This window comes from Crotalus tigris, unplaced genomic scaffold, assembly GCF_016545835.1.
Source record: "Crotalus tigris isolate CLP2741 ecotype Arizona unplaced genomic scaffold, ASM1654583v1 scf7180000018371.15429387391:27106975, whole genome shotgun sequence".
In the NCBI taxonomy this organism is placed as follows: domain Eukaryota; kingdom Metazoa; phylum Chordata; class Lepidosauria; order Squamata; family Viperidae; genus Crotalus; species Crotalus tigris.
Window position 1 is genome coordinate 4,670,776 of NW_024096970.1, and position 18,949 is coordinate 4,689,724.

General features: G+C 37.8%; 1 long non-coding RNA gene across 4 annotated transcripts in view; it reads right to left on the reverse strand.

Moving 5' to 3' along the window:
* Positions 1-18,949, reverse strand: part of LOC120311557 — a 31,697-nt gene that overhangs the window by 9,600 nt on the left and 3,148 nt on the right. Inside the window, exons 2-3 of one of the 4 annotated variants that reach the window (XR_005557653.1) lie at positions 18,089-18,146; positions 11,549-11,694 (exon numbers count right to left, since the gene is read on the reverse strand). This is a non-coding gene — a long non-coding RNA (uncharacterized LOC120311557). The other 3 variants (XR_005557654.1, XR_005557652.1, XR_005557651.1) reach the window with 3 other exon arrangements.

Genomic DNA, 18,949 nt, shown 5'->3' on the forward strand with positions numbered 1-18,949 from the left:
ACATAAAAGGCTTTCTTCCTGATTCCCACCAAGGGGCCTTCTTTCCTAGCCTGGTCCCATAATATTTCTGAATTGGCCTTCCATAGGGCCTGGGCTATCTTGAAAAGGATCACTGAATAAATATGTGGATGCAATAAAGAGAAAGAAATAGCAATAGCACTTAGACTTCATAGTGTAAAGCACTTCATAGTGCTTTACAGCTCTTTCTAAGCGGTTTACAGTCAGCATATTGTCCCCGATAATTTGGGTCCTCATTTTACCAACCTTGGAAGGATGGAAAATTGAGTCAACCTTGAGCTGGTCAGGATTGAACTCCTGGCAGTGAGCAGAGTCAGCCTGCAATACTGCATTCTAACCACTGCACCACCACAGATATTTCCCTTACTCCATAAGGTAGCTTGGAATTGTGGCTCTAGGAAATGTTTGTTTGGGTTCACTCCTTGTCCTCCAGTGGTGTTCTAGGTATCTTTCAGCTGTTTCATCTCCATCAACTGAGGGAAAACAATTGATATAATCCAATCCAAAGCCCTCACAGTCTTCTTGCTCCAGGCAGCAACCAATGCCTTGGTCGGAATGTAGATCAGATCTTCACAGACAATCCCAATCTCCTCTACCAATCAAATAATTCCAGTTTCACTGCAGTGGGAGAGAGCATCAGACAACTCCAGGGTCAACAAAAACAATCTGACTATGACTGAGGAGATAGCAGTCTCCCTCCAACTGTAGATCATTACTCCAACAAGAAAACTAAATCTAACATATTGTCATTATTATATAATATGTTAGACTATCAATAACCTAAATCCGGTCCTTGATGGCTATGAACTCCCGAATCATCTCTGACTCTGTCTCTAAGCAAGGCCGGTTGAAGTCTGCAAGGACAATGAGCCTGTGGAACTCCACTGCCATTGTGGCCACTGTTACAATAGTAAGGCCCAACTGATCCATAAAGCCCAACTTAATAAACAGAGTCTTGCAACCAACTATCTATGGAATTGTGCCTTTGGATAACACCAGAGCATCTTGGATGACATAGCCATCCTCTATCCTTGCCCTGAGTTTTCAGTGGATGCCACACCTGAATCTTGGGTAGGCATATCTCCAAGAGGGAATAAACAAGGTCTTGGTGCAAAGTTGTAGAGTAAACTAAAAATCACCATTCCCAACATGGAGTCTTGGTACTGCATTCCCATTCGCATAACTTTAGCTAACATGGATGAGGCTGGTGTAGAGCCAAACAACACACATTCCTTGCTTTATTGTAATTTTCTTGGCATAATCCCCAAGCCTTCATTTGGTAACTCTTAATTTCTAATGAAGAAACAATATATTCTGGTAAGGTAAACAATCGTGTTGCAAAAGAAATTTCATTATCAGAAGGCAGTATTGTTGCTTTCTCTCCAAACTCCTAAAATAAGGTTAATATGCGTGGAAACAACAAATTGTCTATAATAGCCTATGAAAGGAATACTTTCTCTAATCCATGATGGAGACTGCTTACATTTTTCAAAAAATATTATAAAGTTGTCAGAATATTAAGCCTTGACTTCATCCTGTTATTCTTTTTGCCTGATAGAATATATGGATCATTCTACTTTTCTGTCAGCAATGGCCTTATCAACTGAGATACCTAGAGGCTTTTTTTTAAAAAAAAAAGGTTCCTTAAAACAACCAAGGAATCAGCATTTGTTTAAAGAATGCAAGATATAATTTATTGCAAGCATTCACTTGATCTCCTGAGTCTATACACAATTCTTGTCTGTTTAGTTTATTAGCAACTGGACATTTTCATATCACAGAGTTTGCCCCTGAAAAAAAAAATGACCATACAAACCTACATTATGCAATATCCATTAAATAGAGAGTACAAATAATCAGTGTTACAAGGCACTAACTAGAACAATTTAAAGAGGAAAAAAAGAAAACAGGGAAGAGGTTAACAGGCATAAATACACAATCTTCTTTTGATTCAATGAGTTTTAGAAATATTAGGTTGATGCTAGAAGTATTTCCTGATAGGTTGAGGGTGAGTACATAAAATATACAATGTTTATTTGAACATGGTGAACCTTGGTTCGTTTATCTTGTGCATGAAACACATCCAATAGTCCCTGTTGGGCACAGCCCAGACAAAATATAATACTTCTAATTAAATCTTTGGTTTCAGTGATCAAGAGTTTAGCACCTGCCCCATTCCTGGATGAAATCAACAAGTTCTAAAACTACTTAAGCTGATCTGGCAGAGCCACAAACACTGTTTGGAAATTCATCCTTGAAAATAAACATCAATACTGCACAGATATTGAATTGAACAAAATTTTCTGAATAATTTTTCTTACCACATCCTTGGTCAATAAATAGATCAGAGATTAAGACTGCAGCGTGCTCGAAGAGCCTTGGGCTGTCTTTGGAACAAAAAGAAGCTGATGGCAGGAAAAAGTTGGGCTTGCATCATTCACTTGTGACTCATCTCCATAACAGTTTAACTTTCAGCAAAGCAAAACAAGAGCATGAGCTGAAGAAAACCTCTTGTTCTTTCTCTTGGAAGGAAGTCTGGCTTCCTTCATGCTGCATATGAACCCTAGTAACCTAGAACGTCTTTGAGAAAGTAGCTCAAATCCTTAATTGCTTTGTACCAAATTTAAATGCATTTTTTAAAAAAATAATTCATTTATTTTTACATTTGCAGCTCTGGAAAATTTGACCTTTCACATGTGTCACAGGGGAGAGAGAGAGAGAGAGAGAGAGAGAGAGAGAGAGAGAGAGCGCTATATACACATTTGTCTCCCACTAATTGTAATGTTCCAGAATGGAGTGGACAAAAGAGCCCACCACCATTAGAGAAAAATGCTGGAAGATAGCTCTTGACTCTTAGTCTGAGCCCTCCCAGCTTTGTCTGTTTCTAAGAGGTGAGATCTGTATGCATGCCAGGTAACCATACCTGAAGTATCCATCTGCCTCTGGATGAAGGTAGTCTGGCAAGAAGAAAGCAAATTGCAGATCTTTCAATGTACCATTGTTGCTATTTTGTGATGTCAGTCTTTGTAGTTAGTCTGTGCAATCTTCTTGCAACAACTAAGCCAGTGGTCCACTGTTTCTTCAACCTCTTGCATAGCTGGCACTTACTATCTGTTGCTGTCTTCTCAATTCTGGCTTTGTATGCATTTGTTCTTAAGACTTGGTCATGTGCAGCCAGCATTAGCCCCTCTCTCTCTTTCTTCAACTTTCCTGCTCTTAGCCTTTGCCAGGTGTTGTTGTTATTGCAAGATCAGCTGGATTTGTCTGTCACAATGAATCGTGAAGTATGATTCCTAAACAGCAGTATCTGGAAGCAATGAATATAGTAAGCCGAAATAAGGTAAATCAACCAATGGCTTAATGGATGTGTGAATCCCATCTTTGACTCTTCAAATATCTGCACGCCCAAGTCTCCTACAGAGAATGGGAGATTTCTGGAGTAGTTTGGAAGTGTGAGTCAGTGTGTGTGTGGGGGGGATTCATTGTGTTATGGGATATAGGTTATATACTCCAAACCATTTTTATTCTTTTTTAAACCTTACAGAGAAGGAGGAGGATTCAAAAGTACTTTCAAAAAATGAGACAAAGGGGAAAAAAATCTTTGTAAATATCAGAAACAAGCAAAGACCTTTTAATAATCATGTGGCATTTTTCATTTGAATTATCTGTATTTTTTATTCAGCTGGATAGTTAACTGGAATTAATTTATTTGGTTTAAAACTTTTATTTTAACAGCTTTTACCAAGCTGAGAATGGGCAGTACGGAAATGTTTTCTATATGTTGATTTTATAGCCTCAGCTTGAGAACTGAAACTTCTGATGTATTTCTTGCTCATGCAACAATAAATATTTTGCAAACAGTGTAGCCTGCAGTCCTGTTAATCATACACCAGACTGAATGAGATACTAACAGAGCTAAAAAAAAATTAAATGCAAAGGAAAAAAGGTTATTATACTCAATACAGAGAGCAGGAAAAGCAGATGTATTGTCAGGTACAAATATTTGTATTGGCACTGACTGCATTGCCAACATTATCTGATGGGATGAAGCAATCAGTTGATACATTTGTTCCATGCTGAATATAAGGAAATGCTATCATTCTGTTTATAGATTGAAAGCTTCCTGTCTGTCATCACAAAATTTGCAGAAGGACCTAACTACAGAATTTTGGTTGGATGTAATCTTTGTCATTACTGGGGTGAGATCACTTCAACCCCTAAATGTTTAATAATGATCAAGTCCTTTTTAATTTGTTAATAGGACCATCGGTAAGTCCGATCAGTAACAATTTGCACATCATGCTAACTCATTTTGTTAACCATGGTTTGTTGAATAAGGCATAATGTCTGGATTCTCACAGCACAATACCCAGCAAACTATGTCATCCCTTCATTTTGTAAAAATAGTTAGTGGTTGGTTGAGAGGTTTAATAGAATAACAGGGATAACAGAGTTAGGGGTTGGTTGAGAGGTTGAAGGTTTAATAGAATAACAGGGATAACAGAGTTGGAAGGGATCTTGGAGGTCTTCTAGTCCAGTGGTTCTTAACCTTTTTGAACGAATCGCCCCCTTGAGCCAATGAGAAAGTTGTCATCACCCCCCTCCCCCAACATAACCTCTCAATCACAACATAGGAAATAATTCTTCAATTTATGCACTTTTTTATTTTCTTTAAAATTGACATCAGGACATATCGATGCAAATAATTTATTTCCAGTCTTTTTCCCATATCTCAACTGTTTGAAAAATTTTGGTGCCACCCATCACTTTATTCCCAAACTTCGTGATACATGTATTTCATTATTATCTTATTTATTCAAGACACTTAAATGTAATGACCACTGAAAACAAAATTCAATTGCAAGAAAGTAAAATGCCCAAAAAGAAAAACAGTAATATTTAATGATTGAATTACAAGTGAAATTTAAGACGCAAAAAGAAATATAAAAAGGGTAGAGGCTGCTGCGCAATGTGCATGAAGATAAGCAATGCATATTCACATATGTACGGCGTTCTGTTCTGAAGCTAGCGGGAGGAACATTTGAAAACACAATTCAATCTACTAATAGCAAGTGATCTGATGTTTTTGTACAACAGATACGCAGCAATTCACTGTACGAAAAAGTCTCAAAAGTGTCCCCAAAACTTCTCGCTCCATCGCCCCCATATCGTCCCCTTTTCGTTCCTTTGCCCCTGCAACACCCCTTTTTGTTCCATCGTCCCCCTGAAAAATGAAATTGCCCCCTGGGGGGCAATATCACCCAGGTTAAGAACCACTGTTCTAGTCTAACACCCTCCTTAAGCAGGAGACCCTATACCTTTTCTGGGAAACCGCTTCAATTACTTGAATTCTGCAATGGGAAAAAAGCACCATATAGAAATAATCAATAATAATGTGCTAGATCAGGGATAGGCAACCTTGGCTCTTTTATGACTCCTGGACTTCAACTCCCAGAGGAATTCTGGGAGCTGAAGTCCACGAGTCATAAAAGAGCCAAAGTTGCCTACCCCTGTGCTAGATCTTAGACTTGGTGAAATGCAGTAGCATTTGACATTCTGTTAGCTGTGCAGCTTATTGAACCAATATGATTTGTGCAAACCAGCTTCATATTGTTCCCAAAGTTATAGGCATGCACTTTCCTTCCAGCTGTTGCTCTTGTAAGTTCTAAATTGACATTCAGCCGTAAAAGTTAGCCCCCTGTTCATTTACCCAATACTGTATATCTATATGCTCACACATACATACAAATACAATCATCCAAGTTCTTATTCATTTATATTAAAATATTTGTTTTTGGCCAACTGCATTTCCTTTGCCTCTAACTGTCTAACAGCAGGAGCCCAGCCATTGATTAATAGCAAAGTGGCTCTTACAGAGAAGCATAAATTAATTCTATTTTGGGAAATGCCATGTCTTGGATTGTTGTATTACTTGAATAATTGTTTGGGTATTGAATGTTATTTTTCACATACGTTGAATTAGAATGGAATATTACAGGCATTGTAGCAGTGATATTTAAAATCTGGAAATAAGGCTTTGAAGAGTACGAACAGTGAGTGTTTACTGTATACTACATATGTCCTAATTGAAGTGATCTAGGGCACTAATAAATTGCTTTACCATAAAATCCTTAGATGAGAGATCCTAACTTCCATAGACTAGTCACTAGCCTAAGTATGCTATATATGCAAAGTATGAACTTTGCTTGTGCTTGTGGCATTCTGGCCAAAACATACCAGAACTGACTAGTACTATCCTTATCTTTAGCAGGAACAATGGTATGGACATAACTAAGTCTGGTAATCCATTATTTGCTTGCTTTATGGTAGTAAAAAATCATACTGATATGGCTTAGCCATGGTAGACAGTAGAGGTCAACATCAAATATGTGAACAACCAGTTATCTGTGTGGATGCCGCTTCCAGAAGTCCATTCTGGGCCTGGGCAGCAAAAAATTAGCTACCAGTTCTGCCGAAGGGGTGCAAACTGGATAAATCCCACCACTGGTCAACATTCATGAGTGTGCAGATAGCCATAACATCTGACTTCATAATTTGCACTTTAAGAGAAGAAAAATGGTAAATAGCATGAGTTTAAAAATTAAAAGAAAAATGAAGATGTGTCCCTGAAACTAAGATAAAGAATAAGAATATAATATACTTGAATAAAGGTAGTCTAATCTTGTGAATACAAAGAGGGAAGGTATATGTTTCCCTGTGAACATAACAGCTAACATAAATGTCAGAAACTAATGAAATAATGTTATCTTAGCTGTAGTTGGTGTGTATGAAAATAACAATCGATAAGTTGATGACATTTGCAAAAATAGTCACAAAGAGTTAAGTACGATTAAGATTAAAAGATGGAGAGAAAGTGATTTTGATGGAAATAAATATTGGTTTGAAACTGGGTAGAGATTAAAAAGAAGCTTCCATCAAAATGAGTGGAATTAAAAATAAAAGAGATGGAAGTGAACTGAAATTTAAACTAAAGTGAGAGAATTTAAAATGTACATGAAAAGATAATATGTTAAAAAAAATAAATGAATACTATAAATGATAATAGCTAAGAAAAAAATGATGAAAAGAAAGTAATCAATTCTGTTAGAATGGTTAAAGAAAAAAAGGATTAGTCTATAAGATTAGTATATTATAATAGGTACCGTATATTATATTACAGTTTTTTATATAATTATATGAGTATATTAGATAATCCCACAAGGCTATAGGATTAGTATATTAATGTAATTGTATAAATGGCAAAATATAGATATGGTTTGCTTGCCAAATGGCTGCTAAAATCACGTGGTTTTTTTTGTTCCTGATGGAAGAAAGATGTTGTTAATAACTAATACAGGAGTTAACAAAAGTAAATGAAAAACCTACAAGTGATTAGCTTGTTAAGCACTCCTGGGAAGAGCTTGGAAGAATTACCTACCTTCATCCTTTGGGGACACGAATGTGCATATTCTTTGGTATGCAAATGAGGAAAACTTAAATGAATTACTGCATATGCTAGATGAATTGTGTGATGTAATAGAAATTATAGATCACAGTTGCAGTATTTAATAAGGAAGATATAGTGCATGAATACAAAAAAGAGTAATCAGTCTGAGAGCCAGTTTGGTCTAGTAAGGCATTACGTTAGACAGCAAGAAACTGTGAGTTCAAGTCCTGCCTTAGCCATGAAACTAGCTGGGTGACTCTCAGCCCAAACCATCTCAGAGGGTTCTTGCTGTAGGGAAATTAGGAAGGTTGGATATGTTTGCCAGCTTGAGTTATTTGTGAAAACAATAATGGTGTAGATGATGATGATGATAATTATAATGATAATAATAATAATAATAAAATAAAAAAATTAAAAAGTTGGAAGGGACTTTGGAGGTCATCTAGTCCAACCCCCTGCTCAGCAGGAAACCCTATACCAGTGATGGCGAACCTTTTAGAGACCGAGTGCCCAAACTGCAACCCAAAACCCACTTATGGATCGTCAAGTGCTGGGTGGGTGTGGCCCATTGGCTGGGTGTGGCCCATTGGGTGGACATGGCCCATTGGGTGGGCATGGCTGCAGTGGTAACGGCAGACTGGGTGGGACTAAAAAGTTCAATCAATCAGTTCCAACTTTGCAAGATCTTTTTTTTTCCCGCAAGAAGTTGAAATTGACTGATTGAACCTATTTATTTATTTTTTTTGCACACAGCGGCAGAGGCCTAAAGCAAAAAGGATTTATAAAACCCAGCTGAAGGCCTAGGACTGGGGCGACGGTGCACGTGCCCACAGAAGGGGCTCTGAGTGCCGCCTCTGGCACCCGTGCCATAGGTTTGCCACCACTGTCTTATACCATTTCAGACAAATGGCTCTCCAATCTCTTCTTAATAACTTCCAGTGTTGGAGCATTCACAGTTTCTGGAGGCAGGTTGTTCCACTGGTTAATTGGATGGATGGATGGATGGATGGATAGTATGCTGAAGTGGTATGTAGCTAGCAAGATATAATAATCAAGGTGTTGAAGATGGAGATGCAGATATTAGTCCACCTTCATCCACAGAACCTCACTGCGTGACTTTGGGACAGTCATTCTTTGCCAGCCCACTCTATTTTACAGTACTGTTGTGGTGGGAAAGAATAGGAGGAAAAACCAAATAATCTGCCTTGACTTCCTATAAGAAAAGGTGGGATAAACATCAAATGAATTTATAAACGGGGAAAAGAATGACAGTCCAATTACAAAACAAAGCTATCAAGGAAAAACAAATTACTCAGGAAGAAGTGGAAGACTTTTATTTGGATATTAAATGAAATGCTGCAAACGAGATAGATAAAAATTTTAAGGAACAAAAGTGAATGGTGCTGGTATAAACTAGATTTAGCTGTGTTTCCTCTTCCGTTTCTTATCTCATGCCTTTGTTTCCTTATTCGTTTTGTCCTTTTCTATATTTATTTATTTACATTTATTGTATCCGCCCCACTTCAATGGACTCTAGATGGCATACAAAATCCATAAAAAGCTAAAGCAGACAGTCCAGATTAAAACGATCTAAAATGGCACAAATCACACAAAACAAAATACCCCTCCCAAAAATATAACAATACCCAGGCCTCAACTTAAAAGCCAGGTTTGAAAAGCTTTCCAGACTTAAGAGCTTCTGGTACTTTGCATAATACAGTTTATCCCCAAATGGAGTAGTGTCACAATATGAAGGGGACATTTATTTAGAACAAACTTCTATATCAATCGCCATCATTAGAAGATGCGGAGAGACTTGGCCCATTGAATTGCCAAGAGTTGGACCCAAGTGAATGGATAACAACATAATCATCATCACCTATACCAGGGGGTCTTCAAACTTGACCCTTTTATGACTTGTGGACATGTGTGCGTGCCTGGCTGAGGAATTCTGGGAGTTGAAGTCCACATGTCATAAAAGGGCCAAGTTTGAAGACCCCCGATATATACTAATAATACTAAGACCTCACAGTTTGCTGGGGAGCTTGCTTTTCTTTATCACCTCCAAAACATTTAATTTTACTCTTACATTTATGTCCATTGGTGGTTAGCATCATGTGCATTAAGGCAAGAAGAAGGCCTTTCTATGAAACTTAATGGGATGAATCATAGTCTTTAAAATAATGTTTACTGATCTTTCCAATTTCATAAGCAAATTATTTCACCCATTCAACTGGGGAAGGCAACCAACAGGGGAACGTGATACAGGGAAACCTAAGAGTTGTGTTGTTAGATTTCAGCTGTGCAATCTGTTCTGGTAGCCCACAGAAGGGTTACATGGGCTGTCCACTTCTCTTTTAAATCTGTTATTTGCTTGGTGTCTGATTCTTATTACCATTAAAAGCAGAGCTCAAAGTCATCTCAGATCTTGGGAATAAGGATTTATGCACAAGGTAATGGAAACTTTAGGAAGAAAATGAATTTATGACTTTCTAGGAAGAGTTTCTAAATAGAAGCAATGTAACACTGTATAAACATGTGTTAATTTATAAAGAACATATTCAAGTTCTAACAAGTTTTTAAACAGATTTACACAATGCAGTGCTTGCTCTTTTATTCAAATTTATTCCTATATTTGCTTACAGGGATATGAGTTGCAGTGGGTAACATATGGCTCGGAGATTTTGCACACTCGATGATTTGCTTGCACGGTGTCCTAGCAGCTGTGTTAGCTTTTAGAAAATCTGAATTAGTCAGCATAAACGAAAATGCACTTTCTTATTAGAGGGCAATCAGTATCAGACATGACTTTTGATAACTGGTAACTGTTCTATAACTTATTAACTATCAATGTAATTAGCAATAACAAATGAATATACTGGCAGGTTTTTATATAAATAAACATTCAGAAAATAGGAGAAATGATGTTCAACTATGCATTTAATAAATTATACAGTAGACTTTGGAAATCAATATATAAAGGAATCTGTACAAAAGAATCAGCTGCTCTTTGAAAGAGAACAGCATTAACCCCACAGAAGCAATCAATATTCCAGTCTGAAAGCTAATAGATTTAAGATGTGTCACCATCCTTCCCAAGTCAAGACTGTTTAAAATGTCTTGAGTTTTAGAGAGAGAAAAAAGTTTTTAAAGTTTGCTACAGAGCTTCATATTGTTAATTCTGCCTGTTTACATCTTAAGGAGATATAGAAGATGACTGGATGGATGGATGGATGGATGGATGGATGGATGGATGATGGAGTCAGTCAGATAGATCTCAATCTACAAATACCCTGTAGAAAAGTACTTTAGCTCTCTACCTCCCATCATGTTTTTAAAATCCTGCTTAAAGCTCCACTGTACTCATTTTGGAAACAGTTACTTTGGAGACAAGTCACACAAACCTAGTGGGCCAATTTAAGGCTTATTGGAAAGATCCCCTCAGGGAAACTAAACTGGATCCCTAATCCCTGTCTAGAAATGTGTGACTAGTACACCCAGGAGTCACACAATCCTTCTCTAGACATTCAGCCTAAGAGGAATGGTAAGAATGGGGGTATATTTGGAGGGGACTGAGCCATCAATCATTTTGATAGGAAGGAAGTCATTCCTGGCTTGATTTTCCTTCTTAACATAAATAACATGTTCCTTCCTGCCCTAGCAATATTTAACAAACAAAACCAATAAGCTGTATCTTTGAAATTTATTATAGTTGGCAGCATATGGAAGCGTGTAGCTACTTCAAAAAACCCGGTAATGACATTTTTATGAGTTAAGTGAAAAAGCTATCTTCCACAAAAGATCTTAATCACTGCAGTAAAACTGACCCAAGGACTATTGGATACATGCTCCAATAAAGCTGAGTTTTACTGGAGCATGTATCCAATGTTCCTTGGGTCATTTCACAAGACCATGGAGCTGTGTCTCGCTGCAGTCCATGAAAATACAACTTCAGAGCAGGTCATTTAAACACTGAGCCGTCAGGGTTTTCTGAAAGATATGAAGTGATACAACTTGATGGATCTCTACTGAACATGAACAAGAGTGGGGTCATTGCAAAACAGCCCTTCCCCTTTCACTCACCAATCAAGTTGCTTTCAGGCAAACCAAAAAAGGCCCCAGTGCAAATCCTAATGTGAAACCAGGTTGGTGTGGGGTAAAGTTTTCCATTCTTCCTTTTCTATACACATGTCAGTATTCAGAAGCATCTTTCAAAGTCAGCAAATACTCTGTTGGAAAAAGAGCAACCAAAATAAATTTATTTTTCAAAATAAATCAATCTGAAAAACCTTTGGGCCAGTCACTGCCCAACAGTGCAGGGTTGTTGTTATGGAAAAAATAGGAAGAGGAAGTAGTAGTAACTATGTTCACCACCTTGAATAATTTATAAAAATGACAAGGGCAGGATATAAATAAATAAATAAAACCATACACACATGCTCTTTGCAGCCTCCATTAGGTTGGCCCTGTCTCTCTGAGTCTGGCTGGGTCTGCACAATGTACCAAGACATTGAACAGTTAGTGTTGTTTTGTTTTACTATGGGGATAGAACCCCATTTGTTTGAATCATAAGCTATATCTGATAGATCAATGTTAAATGTTAATAAGAAGCACTCCAACTGTTATATGTAATTATGTTTTAATACTTATTCATACAGAATCTGGTTTAGGGATTCCTTTTTGTGGGGCAGCTTGAGGAATCAGGAGCGCCTCATGAAGGACTAATGCTGCACCTCATCCTGACAACCCAAATCTTCCCTGCTTATTTACATGTTCTTTTTTTGCATCTCCACTCTGAAAATTGAAACAGCCTTAGGTTGTCCCTAAGCATGCCCATTTAAAAGTACTGTAGTTTCTCCTTAAAGTGACATTATTCCACCACAGCTTTTAAGATAAATAAAATCTGCAACCCTTTATCTCCTGTTATCTTGGAGGTGAAGTCAGTTAATCTGTTTTGGGTGTACAGACTATAGAATAACAGAGTTGGAAGGGACCTTAGAGGTCTTCTAGTCCAACCCCCTGCTCAAGCAGGAGATCCTATACCATTTCAGATAAATGTCTATCCAATCTCTTCTTAAAAATCTCCGATAATAAAGTAATAAAGCACCCACATCTTTTAGAAGCGAGCCATTCCACTGATTGATTATTCTGTTAGGAAATTTCTCCTTAGCTCTAGATTAGATGCCTCCTTAATAAGTTTCCACATTTTACTTCTTGTTCTGCCCTCGGCTGCTTTGGAGAATAGGCTGACCCCCTCTTCTCTTTGACAGCCCCTCAAATGTTGGAAAGGCTGCTATCACATCACCCGTAGTCCTTCTCTTTGTTAGATTAGATAAATCCTGTTCCTGTCGCTATTCAACATATGTTTTAGCCATCATCCTCTTAATCATCTTTGTTGCTCTTCTCTGCATTCTTTCTAGAGTCTCAGCATCTTTTTTCTATCATGGTAACCAAATTACTGGATGGAGTATTCCTAGTGTGGCCGTACCAAAGCAGTATAAAGTGGTATTAACACTTCCAAGTGACCTTGATACGATCTTCCTGTTTATGCAGCCTCTGACTACAATAGCTTTTTTGGCAGCTGCAGCACACTGCTGGCTCATATATCATATTAGAACATAGCCATAGCCATTTTTCACCCATCTCTATGAGAGTTATGTTTCCAGAATTCCTTTTATAACTGTTATCTCCTTTCCCTGTTTCTGATCCCAACTTCAGTCCAGGCTTATGACAACAGAAGAGGATAGCAGACCTCCCTTATTTTACTTGGGGGAAAAGAGACATATGGCATGCTTCTGTATTAACAATATTGTCAACTGACATCAGTTGCTTTAGATGCAACAGTCTGGAACTTCTTCCAGAAAAATGATGATGAACTGGATTTTGTTGCTTGTCAGTTTGTTTTGCTGAACTAAGAGACTTGGTTGCCCAGTGATGGTTAGTTTCTGTTATTTACACAATCAGTGTATTTGTACAATCAGATCATGGTCTGCCTAGCACTTCTGCTCAGATAGACTACGTTTCTTTGTTTTTTACTTTTTTTTTTTTACCTTGGGAGATGCTCAAATGGCACGTGGAAGGACCATAGGACATATTATCCTAGAGAAACCCAGGCGAAATCTGGAAACAGCACCTCCCTATTCAGGCTGTAATGCCTTGATTGATGGATGTTTTTCCCTACTGGCTAATGGGATGTTGTCAAAGGCAGTAGAGAAAAGCAAACACTTTAGTTGTCAGGAGTAGCACAATCACAGATCAGGCAATTTATTTTATTTATTTATGAGATTTATATACCGCTTTAAGTGCAAGCACTCTCTAAGCGGTGTACATCAGTAAGCAATGTATATATATATATATTTACATTGCCCCCAACACTCTGGGTCCTCATTTTACCTACCCCGGAAGGATGGAAGGCTGAGTCAACCTTGAGCCGGTGAGATTTGAACCGCTGACCTGCTGAACACAGTCAGCTAAAGTGGCCTGCAGTACTGCACTCTAACTGCTGCGCCACCTTGGCAATACCATTTGGTAGCTATTTGAAGCAGATATAATGGAGACAAAATAGGGATCAGGTGGCCTTAAGAGATACGGTCAAATAGTATAAACAGAAGTAGGGGGCATGGTGGCCTAGTGGTTAAGACACTGGTCTGTCAACTGGAAAGTTGACAGTTCGAGAGCCAAGTACCATGGGACAGGATGAGCTTCAGTTCTTGCCTCAGATCTTGCCAATCTAGCAGCTCGAAAACATGCAAAAGCAAGTAGAGAAATAGGTACCACTTTGATGGGAAACAGAGTTCTGTGCACCTCAGTATATACTGTAGTTATGCTGGCCACATGACCACAGAAATGTCTTCGGAGAATACTGGTTCCCTTGGCTAAAAGTGGAAATGAGCAGCACCCTCTAGAATCAGACATGACTGGACAGGGGAAACCTTTATCTTTACCTATTAAACCACAGAAGGAATAATGTTGACTCATTTCATTACTTGTTTATCTCAGTGTCAGGATTGCGGCTGTAGGGTTTTTTCCTGGTAGGGATTTCATAGCTAGTAAATACCAGATAAGATGCTACTTTTCACCCTGGGGTCAGGGCACATTTTTAAGAATTTATTTGATTTGATTTGTTAAGGCCACCTAATTCCATAGGTAGCTGGGTGCTTATTTATATATAATTAAAATACACTTAAAAACAACAAAACTTCACTGCCCAGACAACAGCATTCAAAGAGACACAGAAGGTGCTCCATTGGCAGCTTAACCCCAGACCTGAGAGCAGAAACAGATCTTAAGGCACTTTTGGAACAGTCAGAAAATGAAAATCAATAGTATCTCTGGGAGGATGTTATTCCAGAGGGGCAGAAAAATGGGTCTCTGCTAGATCATTTGAGGCTTAGAGCATTGGAAGTTTGCTCTTATCTGGTTTGGTTAAATGTTGCGTATATTGCTAAGGTTACAAACCTGTCTCTAGTGTTATCAGCTACCAACACTCTCCTTTCACTTATTCATCAGCAGTAGCTTTAAGCAAACATTGGGAAGTTCTCTGCTTTTATGGCAGAGAGTAATTAAAGATAACATTGAACCATAGACCTCTAAAAACAGTTCTGTCTTCACAGAACCTATTAAAGCAATTGCAAGGCAAAACAAAACATGGGTGCTTAGATTTTCTCCTTCTTTGTCCTAACAAAGTCCAAATTCACATTAGCAACATGTAGATCTCTACCTGGTGGCTATACTTTGCCTCTAAGGAATGGCTGAGCTAAAAAGTAAACAACAACAAAACAATATCCCACAGATGTATGGAACGATGTAATGGCTGAATATGTGCTAAGAATTGCACTGAAGTTGGAGATTCGCTGGCTCCCATCGCAAAGGCCAGTTCTCTTCTTCAAGCAGCCATCTTCATCCTTAGCGTTAGACTTCTTCATCCTTGGCATTATCTTGTTCCAGGAATGGTTCCAAGAAGTTATGCAACCAACTGAACTTCCAAATAACAGTCCATGACTTTTGTGTGATTTTACCCTTCGGCATCCCCAATGGCTCCGCTTTCCCAGATGTTTGCAGCTTTGGTCTTCAGCCATTTATCTAAATTGCCAGATGCACTGCACTTACGTAACTCCAGTATCTTGGTCTACTGCACTAGCCTATCTGATAAAGAAGTACCTTTTAAAGAATAATGCATTACATAAAAATGCCACACAAATTAATCCATACTCGGTATAAAACATTAAAAGTACCAGATTCCCAAAACGACATCAAATGGGGGAGTAAATGTTATGCCATAACTCACACTACTTTGCCCCAATTCAAGAACAGTTAGAGAGTATTTTAACTCAGGAAGGAGACAGACATTTATTTTAAGCCTGAAATAAATCTGTTTTTTTTAAGGAACATTCTTTACATGGTTCCTTTTGTTTTTTTGCATTCATATTTTTCAATTGGTTGTGGTTTCTGTGAGTTGTTCAATAAAACACAGCTGAAATAGGACGAGGGGGGACATGATAGCAGTATTCCAATATCTTAGGGGCTGCCATAAAGAAGAGGGAATCAAGCTATTTTCCAAAGCACCTGAAGGCAGGACAAGAAGCAACAGGTGGAAACTAATCAAGGAGAGAAGCAACCTAGAACTAAGGAGAAACTTCCTGACAGTGAGAACAATTAATCAGTGGAACAGCCTGCTTCCAGAAGCAGTAAATGCTCCAACACTGGAAGTTTTTAAGAAGAGACTGGACAGCCATTTGTCCGAAATGGTGTAGGGTTTCCTGCCTGAGCAGGGGGTTGGACTAAATGACCTCCAAGGTCCCTTCCAACTTTACTACTATTACTATTACTGTAGAATAGAAACTGGATGGGACTTTGAAGGTCTTCTAGTCCAGCCCCCTGCTCAAGCAGGAGAACCTATATCATCTCAGACAAGTAACTGTCTAGCCTCTTCTTAAAAATCTCTAGTGATGGAGTGCCCATGATTTCTGGAGGCAAGCTATTCCACTGGTTAATTATCCTGTTAGGAAGTTTCTCCTTAATTCCAGGTTGCTCCTCTCTTTGATCAGTTTCCAACCATTGTTTCTCATCCTTCCCTCTGGTGCTTTGGTGAGTGTGACCCCTTCTTTGGGCAACCCCTCAAATACTGGAATACTGCTATTGTGTCTCTCCTATTTCTTCTTTTCTTTAGACTAGCCAAACCCAAGTCCTGCAGCTGTTCTAGGAACTATCATAAATCTTGGGCTTCAACCCTATTTTACTTGATAAAGTCCTGCATGATCAAAGGATACATTTCCCCTTCTTGTGCGGAAGGAAAACAGTAATATCAGATGCTCTTTTTATCAGTATCATGTTCCAAGCCAATCCACCTATCTATCATACCTATGCTGTATGAACAGAAAACGAATGCTGTAATAAGGTATATCTTGTACCAATAATGCTAGGACTGTCCTCTTACATTCCACACAATATCAGCACAAGACTGGGGCTATACATTTTCAGTTTATGTCTTCTATTATTTTGAATTGTACCTTGTTTTGAGGACCCTAATGGACAAAGATAATTTGTATTTGAAATAAACATACAAATTTGAAATGGTAAAACTAGATCAGGATTTTTACACTTCTAGTTTAAATGAGTTGTCTGCTGAAGCCTGTTTTGACTGATTGGGTGACATCTATGCTTTTTTTTTAAAAAAAAATAGAAGCATCAAATTGTGATTTCAATTAATTTGTTCTACACCAAAATTAGAACATAGACCATCAGAGTTAGAAGGGATCTTGAAGGTCTTCTAGTCCAAGCAGACCCCTAACCCTAACCCTATTCCAGACAAGTGGCTGTTCAGTCTCTTCTTAAAAGCCTCCAGTAATGGAGCACCCACAACTTCTGAAGGCAAGTTGTTCCACTGGTTGATTGTTCTGTCAGAAAAAAAATACGCTTCACTTTTTCTCTTTATTATTGTGGGCTCATTTGAGAGTTATATTGACTGAATAGAAGGCCATTTTCCACCTGCTTATACTGTTGTTGTTTTTTTATTATTCTGGGCAATTTCAATACTACTTCAAGAACACAGGAATGCTTATGAATAAATAATATACATTCTAGAAATAAATACTATTTTGTAGCACGTAATCTATTGACTTTATAAAAGAAAATACAGCCAAGTCATCTATCAGATATAAATATTTCATTAAAACAAATATAAAGAAAAAAATTAATAAAATTGCTAATTATGAGATTTTTAAAAATCCAATCATATATAAAGTTGGAACAATAATTCAAAGTTGACAATCAACAAATAACATTGTGGAATATGTGAAATATTTTGATTTATTTATCATATTTAGGAACTACCCATCTCCCTCACAGAACGATTTTGGGTGGTGTACAATAACATACTAAAAGCATAAAAACAATATGTAAAGTACACATAAAACTATTTATATACACGGATGCAACTGATATATACGATTGGCCAAAGGTATATACATTGCCATCTCTCAGAGCTTAATTTTTATTGTTTTTAATCTTCTCTAAATTTATAATTAAATTACATGATTTACATTATGTCATATACCAAATATTAATGACAAGACAAAAAGATATTTAGCAATAACTGCAAAAACATAAGATATTAATGTTTACCATAGACATAACTTCTTAGGAAATCTTAATCTAATGTCCAGGGTCTCCATTTCATTATCTCCATGAACAGGAACACACACACACACACACACACACACAGAGAGAGAGAGAGAGAGAGAGATACATCAACAATTTATTTAATCACAGTCACAATTCTAGGTGACTTACAAATAGGACTGAATTAGAACAATAAAAACAAGGAACTAATCACAAACAATAATTTCACATTCCATGTTATAGAAAATAACAACCATTTACAAAATAATACAGAACATTCTTTGACTAGCCAAAGCCAAACCACTCAGCCCCAGGGCCTACTAAAAAGCCTGGTCTTATAAGTCTTAAGGGATTTCCAAAAGATGATAGGGTCAGGGCCATATGGACTTCCAGAAGAATGATGTTCCATAGGACAAATCTGGGTATAGAAAGATCCTCCAAGGTCCTGCAAGAGTCCTCTGCTTTCCCAATGGGATCTGGAGCAAAACAACCCTGCCAGATCTTATGAGAAAAGCAGAACAAAAATCCAGAGAGGGGTAGCCAGTAGGCAACCAGGAAGCCAGAAAGAGCCTTATGGGAGACAATTAGTAGCTTGAATTGCATCCAAAAGTCAACTGTCAACCAGCACAGCTTCTGAAATAGTGATGTTTTAAGAGTGAAATGACATACTCACTGGTGCATTCCATGCCTGCATTCCAAGGGGACTTTAAGGGCAGTCTCATGTAGAGTTGTATTGGGGAGCAGCTGATCTTTTAAATCAAAAGCCAGACTTATGTGCTTGATCACATTCTCGTTACCAAACCAACTGGAACTAGATAGAACTGGTTTGGAACTACTAAACCAGAAAAGAGAACAACTGCTATA